We start from the raw sequence: 11,365 nt of genomic DNA on the forward strand, positions 1-11,365 counted from the left end.
ACCACACAGGTACGGTATATTTTATCAAAAGTCACAAAATGTGCTTGATGTATGCATTTACACTAGCTATCCAGGAAAGCTCACAAATTTCTCCCTTCCGCTTATTGTAGGAAAGAGAGGGGTGGAAATGTATCCATGGACCATTCTATTTTCCCTCGGCTTCGCCTCGGGAAAATAGAATGTGTAAAGACAGACAATAATAAGTTATTGATGTACATTTAAAACATAACTACTGTACATGTATATACACTCAGTCCCCTTTAAAAAATATTTCACATTGTCATTGTCATTAACTGAAATATCTGTAAGTGTATTTGCCAGTTCGAATGGAAGATGCATGGGCATTTATAATTAATAAATATTATACAAATATTGAATGCTTCACCACGTTGAAGACGGCGATTGGTTAATCATGTGTATCCCCTGTTACGTTCAGTATGCCCGGAGTCGTCGTTGCGAGCTGACCTACTGTCGTCTGCTCACCTCCGTTTGTGCAATAAGTGATGCCACCCGTGAAATATCCGAGCAATTACGGCTCCAAGCAGGGCGATCAGCTAGCACGACTGAACTTCGATCCTCAAGATCTGAACGAGCAGGATCAACTCATCCTCGCCGAATGTCTGCTCGATTCCCCGTGCCCGATTAAAGTTGACTACAAGCGCGACTGCAGTGACGAAGTTTTGGTTCACCGTCTGGAATGGTGTCGTCTTCTATCCCGTGAGTGGCAAGATACCCACGCCGAAACCGAAAAAGGTTATGGTTTCCACTGGCAAAACCCCTGGTACAATTTGGATGAGGATACGTACAGCGTTAATCCGGGTCCTCTCCCGCTTTTTCGCTCGGTCGGAGAATGTTCGAAGCCCTTCATTCCCTTTGCCGCCCACCTTTGGGGCTACAACTACTGCGGACCAGGTACGCACGATTTTGCCCGAAAGCCCATCAATCATCTCGACCGTCTCTGCCAGATCCACGACCACATGTACGCCGACGATGCCGTCTCTACAGAAGCGGCGGATAAAATCTTTTTGTGGAACCTCTACGTCACCCCCGGCATCTCCGCCTTCGTTATTAAGACTATCTTTCAATCCAAACTGTGGTTCGATACAGTCTTCCCAGCTCTGACTGACCGCGTCTTCCGTCCCAATGCCGGTGGTAATTACCATTTTGAGAAGAATTCCGACGTTTTTCGTTCTATGACCCGCGGCGCCACCACCGATGGTTTGGGTACCAATATTTCCAATCTTTTCCTGGAACCCGGCACGGCCAATCGCCGTCTTCAACGTGGTGAAGCCGTCAATGTGATGAATGTGCTCTTCAAGGAGCCTCGTTCTAACCCTTTGGCTGTCGCTCTGGATACTCATTGGTTCGACCGCGATTGTGCTCAATCGTTTGAAGGCACCGATCTCGTCACCGGTACCCGTACCAAAATTGCCGGACCCGAATACGAAGGACAGTGGCAGGCCTGGATCAGCAAGAACTCTAATCCTCAGGAACGCTACGTGGAACGGGAAGATGAGTACGATCACGTGCCTATTTCTTATTGGTTCTACCCCGAACAATCTCGTTATCTCTTTGAAGTGCACTGCGATTACCGGGTGCCCGGAGATTCCTCCGTCTACCAGGACAGCCGACTCGATTATGTCGCTCATGGCATCTCTTACGTGTGGATGCATCCTCGCGAATGCTTTCGTCGTCTCGGACGTCCTACCTACTCCCGTGATAATCATGGATCCCAGGTCGATTTTCCCGATAACTTACCTTTTAAAGGATTGGCCGCCGCCAAGATGAGCGAGGCTTTTGCCGGCTTCACTTCCTCCGAAGAGTACGACAATGTCGACCAGGGCTCCCTGCGACACCCTTCCGGGAAAACAGACTGGTTCCCACCTCACGAGGGCAATCGCAATGTTGCTGAACTGTATACTCCCGGTATGCGACAGGTTAATATCCCTTATAAGTTCTGTATCTTGGGGATGCTCAACGATTACCAGTGTTCCATGCTTCGTCCCTACTTTGAAGCCCGTTACGACCTGTTCCAGCCCGGTGCCGAACACCAGAACATTTGGCGTACTTCTAAGCAGTCGACTACCGACGGCTACGTCTACCAATACTGGAACGAGGACCGAGGGTTGCTGACGTGGAACGTGAAACCCGTGGTGAAGGCGTTCCTCGCCCGTTTTCAGTCTCAGACGCAATTGGAGGATGTCTGGGATCGCGCTACCCACGGCCAAGGCCCTGACTTTGACAGGGTGTTGCAAGTGTCCTATACCGAAGAGGGCGCCGGTGCGGATTTGGAAGGCCCCGCCCCCGAAGAAGAGGATACCCCCCCGCAGGAAGAAGAGCCGGATTTACCGCCACCTATAGAAGGACCGTTCCAGGATCCGGACCCCATTCCCCCTCCAGGTTCCGAAGAGGCAGGAGATACCGAGCCCGATCCTCCCGAGCAGCCGCCACCAGATCCGGAGCCGATACCTCCGCCCGAAGTTCCCCCTGAAGATTTGCCCGAATTGCCCTCCGAAGACGAGGAAGAACGTCCTCCTACTTCGCAAAAGCGACCCGGTTTTCCCGAATCTCCCCCCGAAACTCCCGCTGCTAAACGCCCGGCTCTACCCGGTGCCGGATCGCATGTTGTGCCCGGCCCCATGACTTCCGAACCTACCGAAGCTGATAGACAAGGTGGCGTTTCCGAAAATCCTATACACCACGACAATTCTGATAGCACTGAAGGTGTTGCTGGCCGCCACAAGTACTCTAAGACTTTTACCCATTATATCGAAGTATCTCAGAACGAAGGCATCAAACTCGAGGGATCGACATGGGTTCTCAACCATGGCATGACGAGTATACCGTACCATTACATCAGGGCCTCTATGACTCCCCACGATTTTGGTCTACTCAACATGATGTACGGGGCGTGGCGGATCCACAAACAAGGTTTTCGTCTAGGGGATTTCGTGCCTTTGATCGACGAAGCCGCTACCGTCGGGGGAGTCGTCACTTTAAAGACCAATTTCCTAACCCATCTCAACCACTACGAGGTGTTCAAAGACAGGGAAGATTATTTCGGCGCCAACCACCGCCCCGTGCCCGCCGACAACAGCCAGCCAAACCTGAACTTTCAAGCCAGCGAGCTGCTGACGCGCGCGCAGATGAAACTTCCGGTGGTGAAAAAGGACGTTACGAGCTATGTCCAGAATTACATGCACGAGCATACGACCAAGAGCCTGGATTCGACCACCCTTTCTACTATGGAGAGGTGGGCGGTGGTGAACCTGAGACGTGGGAACCAGCTTTATTGGAACCAGAACGTGACCCAGCCCCTCGTTCATACTTGGACCAACACCAACCCTGGCTTCTGGCCGACTCAGATTCCGAAGAGTTTTTTGGACCGCGAGAGAGCCCTTAAAAGCGTGAACGTTGACGAGGTGAGCCACAGAACCTTCAACAACGTCCATCCGTACGGTCAGCACTCCGATTACCTCCCCAATTACAAACTGCACACGAGATGGATACCGGGACGCGCCCACGCACCGATGCTCTACGTGAAACCCTCCTCGGCGGACGGAGAGAACCTGAATCTACAAATCTATGGGGGGAAGAATATGGCGAGCTTGACTGGTCCCGAGATGAAGGGTTCTCCCGAAGTGTTGGTGAAGCTTCCCGTGTACCTGGACGCCAACGACAACCCCATCCCCCTGGTCTGCAAGGTGCAAGTAACGTACTTTTGCGAGATCGATACCGTGCCCCACGGAAGAAACATGGGCAATTGGATGGCGCCCCAGTTTGGGTTCGTTCGCAGCGCGGATCCGCAGAGCAGAACCGCCGCAAGACCGATGACGGGTACGGTTCCGACGGCAACTCAGCAACTGGACGGCCAGAACGTGTACAGGACGGGAGAGCTGGGGGCCTTCCCTATGGGAGAAGCATCGTTCCCCCCGGATGTCACACCGAACTTCATGTGGTAGAGGACGACACCGTTCCAGACGGAGGAGCTGGCGAGTTCGACTATCTGTCCCGGATGATGGACTCTTTGTTACTGGACTTATCGCGTTGCCAAGGCGACGCGGCTGGTTTAAAGTCTAAAGTGTTGCGCTTACTTGAAAAACACGACGGTCAGGAAGAGGTGCTTACCTCGTTGGGTTATATCTAAACAGGACCGACGCGGTGTAAATTTATCTGTGTATTAACCGCGTCGGACTACCAACTCGGCCCTAATTGAAACGTGTACATAACGATAATACCAACGCGGCTGTTGTTTTAATGTTTAATAACCGCGTTGGTTTTAAACCAACGCGCCTATCTTTCACCCTTTCACGAAGTGCGTTGGTGCGTTGTTGTATATCTTTATTGGTTCAGTGTTGGTGTTCTTAGACAGTGTTGTGGATCGATTGTTGAATAAAAGATTTTTGGTCTGGTACCCAGACGTCTTGTGTCATTGTCCATGACTTTGTATGAGAGTCTCTTCTGATGCAGTGCGCGTTGCACGTACGTCAGTGAAATATGACACCAGTGTCAACTTGGTCTGAGCGTGCGCACATAAATTATGATAATGGCCACCCGAAATCCCGCGGGAGAACGCTGTACGCACGCGTTTGTGACGTCACTACGCAGAAACGCGCACGAACTTTCCACGCGTTAAAAACGAACCTCAAAGTTCTGCTTTATCATTCCAAAAATGTTTTTTTCCAGCAAATTTGCCTTGGCTGACCTAGTAGTCCATTAATTATTGCAATTTTTCCATTTTATGAGAACTGAGCTAATATTTTTTGCCCTCCACCAGAAGTTGATCTCGTTCGCGTATTTCACGCTTTTCATGAGAAGCTTGCGTGTAATTGTATAGGGAACTTACCTGCGTGCTAAAGCATAGGCAGATTCACGAGTGTTTAAGCAGTTCCGTGAAATTTTTTATTGTTGCACCTGGTAGACTGTTAAATTACAAGATAATCCATTATTTATGAAAAGTAGCAATGGTATTCAGTAGACCTATTCCTCATTTAAATTATTATAATTATTTCATTGAATTTTCTCTTTCCATCCCTTTTTGAAAGCCCAAGTTTCAATTTCAGTTTGAAACACCGACCAGTTTTAGTGTTTTGCTTTTTGTTCTTTCAACAAAATAATTTGTAAAAAAAAAACACTTTTATTCGAAAATCACTAGAATGAAAAATTAAATCCTTGCTGCAATCCTAATTTCGAATCCAATATAACAGCCGATGTTACTAGACCCAAGCATTTTTGTCTTATAACCATACTGCAATTTTTGTTCACTACATGTATACTGCAATATCAATTTAATCAGGAGATATTTTGTCAAAATAAACAATTAAAGTCTCTAGTTTTGCATTGGCTCGATGATACATATACTTGGTTGTCAGCAGAAGCCATGTAGCTATTCTAAGACTAAGTCGGTAAACTTACTTTTGATTTCTTCTGACTACTTCTGAGTACATTTGTTAATGGTTACATTTCTGTTTAATGCATGTCTAGTCTCCATTATTAAAATAATTAAAATTTTTTAAAGTATATTAAATAAAAGGATTTTTAAAATTCAGTTCAAGTCTGGCCATAGTTTGATTCTTCACAGAGTTCTTCATCATGTCTCGTAATGTAGATTCCAAGGTCTGCATCGTCATCAGAAGGAACAATCAAAACATCTCCATTTACAGCTGGAAAAAAAAATGGAAAAGGAAATAAAGCAAGATTAAAAAATGCAAAACGCAACATTAAAATGTCTAAAAAATATATGACACAAAAAGACATTGGAAGAAGGAATAGCCAAGTCATAATCACAAAATTTAATTTGAAATTGAACCAGTTTTCATATTTACTGCACATAACCAAATCCCTGTTTACCCGCATATTACACCCAAAACTCGACTCCAAAGCGGTGCCTGTCACAAGCGATGTTTGTGGTGGGGTTTCGAGCTCGAACTCCCGGCACGGCTGGCCGGCGACGACCGCGTGATATGCCGCCGAATGGTGTCAGATTTCTTCCCACGAGTATGACGAGTGCGGGCATGCAATGCCTGCCATGTCCTTTATAACGTGGTGTGAATGGAGATCGGAGGTTTCTTGACTTCGACGAGACATAAGCAGTACAGAATCTTCGTTTTTGCTGCAAGATTTAGCATTTTGGAACTCGTTTAGCAGCTTCCCAGTGTGCATTTCTTGATGCTCAACGCGTGTCACATGCGTTTTCAAGCCGAAATGTCGCCAAAAATGTGATATTCAAGGACGAAAATTCACGAAAAAAAAAATATTAGCTCGGTTCCCACATCGAAAACAATGAAGATTACACCCTCGTTCACTACTTTTCAGAAGTTAAAATTCCGTAAAAAAAACACTTTTAGAAATATGCCCTTTTTTGATGAGATATCAAGAAAAAAGTTAAATTTTCATGCAAAATCATCCCAAAATTCAAACTTGGATAATATTAGTTTACAAAATGATATTTTCATAATTTAAAAAGTATTTATCATTTTGATGAAGCCTCCTTACCAACCGGGGTGCTTAGAAACCGTCAGAGGCGATGTCATCGCTGATATGGGGTGGTTTAATTGGTGAGTTTTCGCGCTGATAAATAAATGAATATTCATGAACCGATAATTAGGAGCACGTACGCGCGCGTACGCCCGCCATTTTTAAAAAAAATACGCGCACGCGCAAACCGTTTTGCGCGGAATAAGATACGTGGTTGGCGCGGTGGACCACGTGCGTTGGAGAATTTGGATTGTGAGAAATTGTATACATTTGGTTTCTCCGTTCTGTATGTATGTAGGGGTGTTTGCGCGTTATACGCGCATTGTTCTGTATGTAGGATTTCGCATTTTTTTTGTATACATTTTTTCTTTTTTTTTTGTATGTATGTATATTAGTGCAGTGTTACTGCAACAACAAATTCAACCAAATGTATACAATTTCTCACAATCCAAATTCTCTTTGAGCAGGACGGACGTGTTTTCAATTCTCTCTCATCATGGCTCAAGCAATGATAAATGCCAGACTTAGTACCGTCAAACGCAACGCTGACCTCCATGGAAAAGGCCGGCAGCATCCAGCAAAGAAAGCCCGCCCGGCGTTGGAATTTACCACGGTCCACAAGACCGGGGTAATCATCCAAAGGATCAATCCGCATGCGGATGTTCCTGTGGATGCGATTCTGGAACTTTGTCAGTCTGAACTTGGAGACTTTCAGTATACAGTCTACGAACACGACCCGGCCAAGGGCGGACTGGCCTGTAAAGTCCGGGGCCTCCACCTACACATGGTATGCGTCTCGTCATCCGCTTGGAGGGATTCGTGGAGAGTCCGGCAACTCAGCAAGCGGGTCAGAGCAACCTGTTGCGAGATGCAAGGCGTCGCCATCAGAGATCCTAAGGCCATGGTGACCTATCTCAGCATCCCCCCCCCCCGCGAGATTATCTTCAAACATCTCCCGGACAACCCCAACGACATCGATCCCATCTTCCGAATCCAACCCACCGAAGATGAGATCGATCAGATGAAGACGATCAAAATGATGACGCGAGGCACCGCGGAGGAACCGAAAGGGAAGTACCCGACCGGCGGGGAGTACGCCACCATGTCAGACTTACAACTTCTGATGAACCTGATGTCGAAGTGGAGCCCCCGGTCTTCCAACGACTTCGTGACCCGCGTCATGCGGTATGAGACCTCCGAAGTCAAAGCCCGAGTTGAAAAACTCTACTTCCAGGCCAACTGGCGCGATCGTTTTACGAAGGCCCGTCTCCTCACCCAAATGGGGTGCCTTGACAATGACATGGAGATCCTCGAGCAAGCCTGGGAACAGAATAACAACGTGGACTCTCCGAAGTTCCATTCCATCGCCGAGAGTGTCTACATCATCGCAAGATGGTGCACCCATCAAGGCATCCTCTTGAACTTTCTCGTGAAAGATGTGCAAGACGTCATGGACAGGTAAGTAGACTTAATATACCCTAGGACTCACGACTTCCGGATCCCTTTTTTCTAAACACTCATCTTAGACAATGTCAAAATTTATTTGTTTCCCTTTTTTCCCACAGGAAAACCCCCAAACGTAACTGTTTGGCCCTTGTCGGCGAATCTAACGCCGGCAAAACCTGGATCGTCAACTCTTTGGCCGACCTAGCCGTCCATGTTGGAGAAATCAGCCAGGGGAGTGGTGGATATGCCTTTATGTGGCAGGAGTGCGTGGAGAAACGGATGATCGTGCTTAATGAGCCCTACTTGGACGCTTGCGTCATTGGTAAGTGTCCACTTTTTTACCAACGCACTTATCTCTCATTTGTTAGGTTAGCCGCGTTGGTTTTCCAACTCGTCCCCTATTCACTTGTGTACAAAACTTGTACCTTATACTTACCTGTGTGTTTGTACTTGTGTTTTTTTTTTTAGAAAAGGCCAAAATCGTCCTCGAAGGCCAGGAAACCATGGTACCGATCAAGCACCAGGCCGAAGCCTTTCTCTCACGCACTCCTGTCTTCGCCACGGCCAACCATCCCCTCTGGCGGTTTGCTGTTTCGGAGCAAGAGGCCATCAGGAACCGCTGCTTCATATATGAGAATCTGCGGGCCTTCCCCCTCCTTGCGGACTACAACCGTCGTTGCCACCCTCTAGTCTGGCGCAGTTTGAGAGAGATGATAAGAGAGGAAGCGGTCTCCGAACGTTCATCTACTCGTGGTTCACCGACAGAGGAGGAGGTATGTTTTCGTCTCTCACCTCTCGAGCTCGCCCGGCTGCAGTCGCCCCCAAGTCCCCCAAGCATTCTGAGCCCGTCCCCATCCAGCAGCGTTCGTACAGACGTAGCACCGACAATCCCTACCAGCCCCAAACGTGGCCCGGTAACCCCACTTCGACTTCCGCGGGCAAAGTTCAGTTTGATCCGCCAGCAGTGGTCGACCAGCGAATCCGAGGAGGATTCGTGCCCGACACCACCAGACATTAAACCCGTCTTGGTCCCCACTACTATCCCCTGCACTTACACCCCCGGCAGTGTGATTGATCTTTGCAGTTCTTCGTCTTCTTCTGACATCCCCTGCGGCCAAGGTCAAGAGATGGCCAAAGCTTTGGCCTCCTACAACAACACCGTCAACGAAGGCATCGAAGACGGCACCATTGTCTACACTCCCTCCGACTACTCTGCCCCTTCACCCAATTGCGATCCCAGCCAAGATCTCTTCGATGATTCTTCTCGTGGCGGAGATGGCACTCCTGTCTCCATGACCGCCTCCGAGATGGCCGACGAGTTAGAACTCGACCGTCTCTGTGCCGCCAGTCAAGCTGCCGACCTCGCCTCCGGTGTCTTCAACCGTGATCCTGCCAACATGCCGTCTACCTCCGCCATGGCGACCCTTCGTGAGAACGAGCGGCGAATGCGTGGCAACGACAGCAGGACTTACGACCTGCTGACGGAGGCTTGCCGAGTGTTGCAGTCACGCAGCTCCTCTTCCGACTCTCTGCACGCTGACTTCCGCGATAGAGTCGAACTGTAAAGCCCGACTAAAGCCTACGCAAAACCTGGGGTTTAAAGTTTTTTTTTAAAGGGATAACGGTCCTGTAACCATTTTTAGTTAGGGCGGTGTCCATTTTTGTAAATAAATTTGTAAATAAATGTTGCGTTAATAAATAATTGTTACTTAATTGTTAAAATCTCTTATGCTGAAACCAATGAAGAGTCAATGACACTGAGGTTTTCCAGCATTTGAGACCATGTTGTCGGAGTGGAAGGACGTGTTGGTCCTCTGCTCTCTGGTCCAGTTGAATTACATCCTTTATGAAGCTTGTCGATTTGTATATATTGTGTCTGCGGTCAGCTATAAACTTCGTTCAACTGATCCTGACGGACCTCCGCCGTATGAAAGCTAGATGTCTGCCGAGGCGTCGTCGTGTGAGGTGTGCTGCTGGTGCATTATAAATGTGCATGTGTCCATGCTAGTCCAAAATGTGAGCTTCTCAATACTGTGTATCAACCTCCAAAGCCTAAGGTAGTGAAAACAAAATTTCAAGAAAAATACTCTGGCGCATGAAACAACCAGTCAATAACAATTTCAATTAAGTAAAAATCGGGAAAATAGAATGGTCCATGGATCACCTCGGGAGGCTAGTTTTACTACACCACTCGAAGCATTCAATATTTGTATAATATTTATTAATTATAAATGCCCATGCATCTTCCATTCGAACTGGCAAATACACTTACAGATATTTCAGTTAATGACAATGTGAAATATTTTTTAAAGGGGACTGAGTGTATATACATGTACAGTAGTTATGTTTTAAATGTACATCAATAACTTATTATTGTCTGTCTTTACACATTGGCTATTAAATCTTGGCATTTCTTTAAAAGAAAATAACTGGTTTTCAAAACGTTTCTGGTGTCGCATAAACTTTAGGGTCCCATGAAATCTGGTCCCTTATTGGTTTAACAGTCCACTGGTGTAACTAGTCAATCTCCACATTACACAAACATGTACATACAGTCTTTCTCAAATAACGTCACTTTCTACAGATTGCCACATGCATCAGAATTACGTGTATCCAATTTTTCTCCAGGAGATTATATTTCTTTAAACTACATTCATAAATACCTCGGACAGTTTAGCCATTCCTATTGGCTGGTCTTAAACACTTTTCCAGTGTCACATGAAATTTAGACTCCTAAAAATCCAGTGCCTCTTACCATTTTATTGGTTGAACGTTTCACAGTCCTCACGTAGGCATGAGCAACGCTACCAGTGAGTCAGAATTGTATAGTTCTAAATTCAAAACGCCACGCCCCAGCGCGCGTCAATCTCCATAAAAGGGTTGTTTACATCTCAAGTTGATGATCATGCCAAAGATTGATAATGATGATGTAATTGGCGGGGTGGGGAGGGATGTAGCGTACGCGTACTTATCGCCAAACACAATTTCTTTTGTGTTGTCCGGGCCAACGACAAGAAGGACTTGTTGAGAAGCTGCGTCTCCGTAGATGCGGCGCGCAGAGAGCTTAATACACGGCAGCGTCAGCGGAGACACACCTGAGGCTAGCTTTTTTTTCTTTAAAGTTAGAGTACATCATTTGTCATCCGTGCATTTTAAAAAACGATTTGGCAATAAAAGTGATCACAATCTAAAGGAAGGTCATTATCCTGTTTTTTTTCTTCTGAACCCCCCCCCCCCCCCCAGTATTCTAGGATCTTAATTTAATTCAAAAGTTGGATATTATTTTGAACTGCGCCTGAAAATATCAAGGACACATTCTACAGGGTGGTGCTTTATTGCATCTGCTTGAATTAGCACTTGCCCTTTAGTTAAAGATATTCGAACATCAAAAAATCATTCTCTATTTGTGATCGTTAAAAAAACCCCGACCATTCTGCTTCCC

General features: G+C 46.9%; 1 long non-coding RNA gene across 1 annotated transcript; it reads right to left on the bottom strand.

The window, feature by feature from the left end:
* Positions 1 to 4,879: 4,879 nt before the first annotated feature.
* On the bottom strand, positions 4,880 to 6,268 carry LOC119733619. The gene is made up of 2 exons (XR_005271947.1): positions 5,851 to 6,268; positions 4,880 to 5,663 (listed from the first exon to the last, which is right to left on the bottom strand). It is a non-coding gene; the product is annotated as an uncharacterized LOC119733619 (long non-coding RNA).
* Between the last annotated feature and the right edge of the window lie 5,097 nt (positions 6,269 to 11,365).

The sequence above is a fragment of the Patiria miniata genome, unplaced genomic scaffold (assembly GCF_015706575.1).
Source record: "Patiria miniata isolate m_02_andy unplaced genomic scaffold, ASM1570657v1 HiC_scaffold_26, whole genome shotgun sequence".
NCBI lineage: Eukaryota > Metazoa > Echinodermata > Asteroidea > Valvatida > Asterinidae > Patiria > Patiria miniata.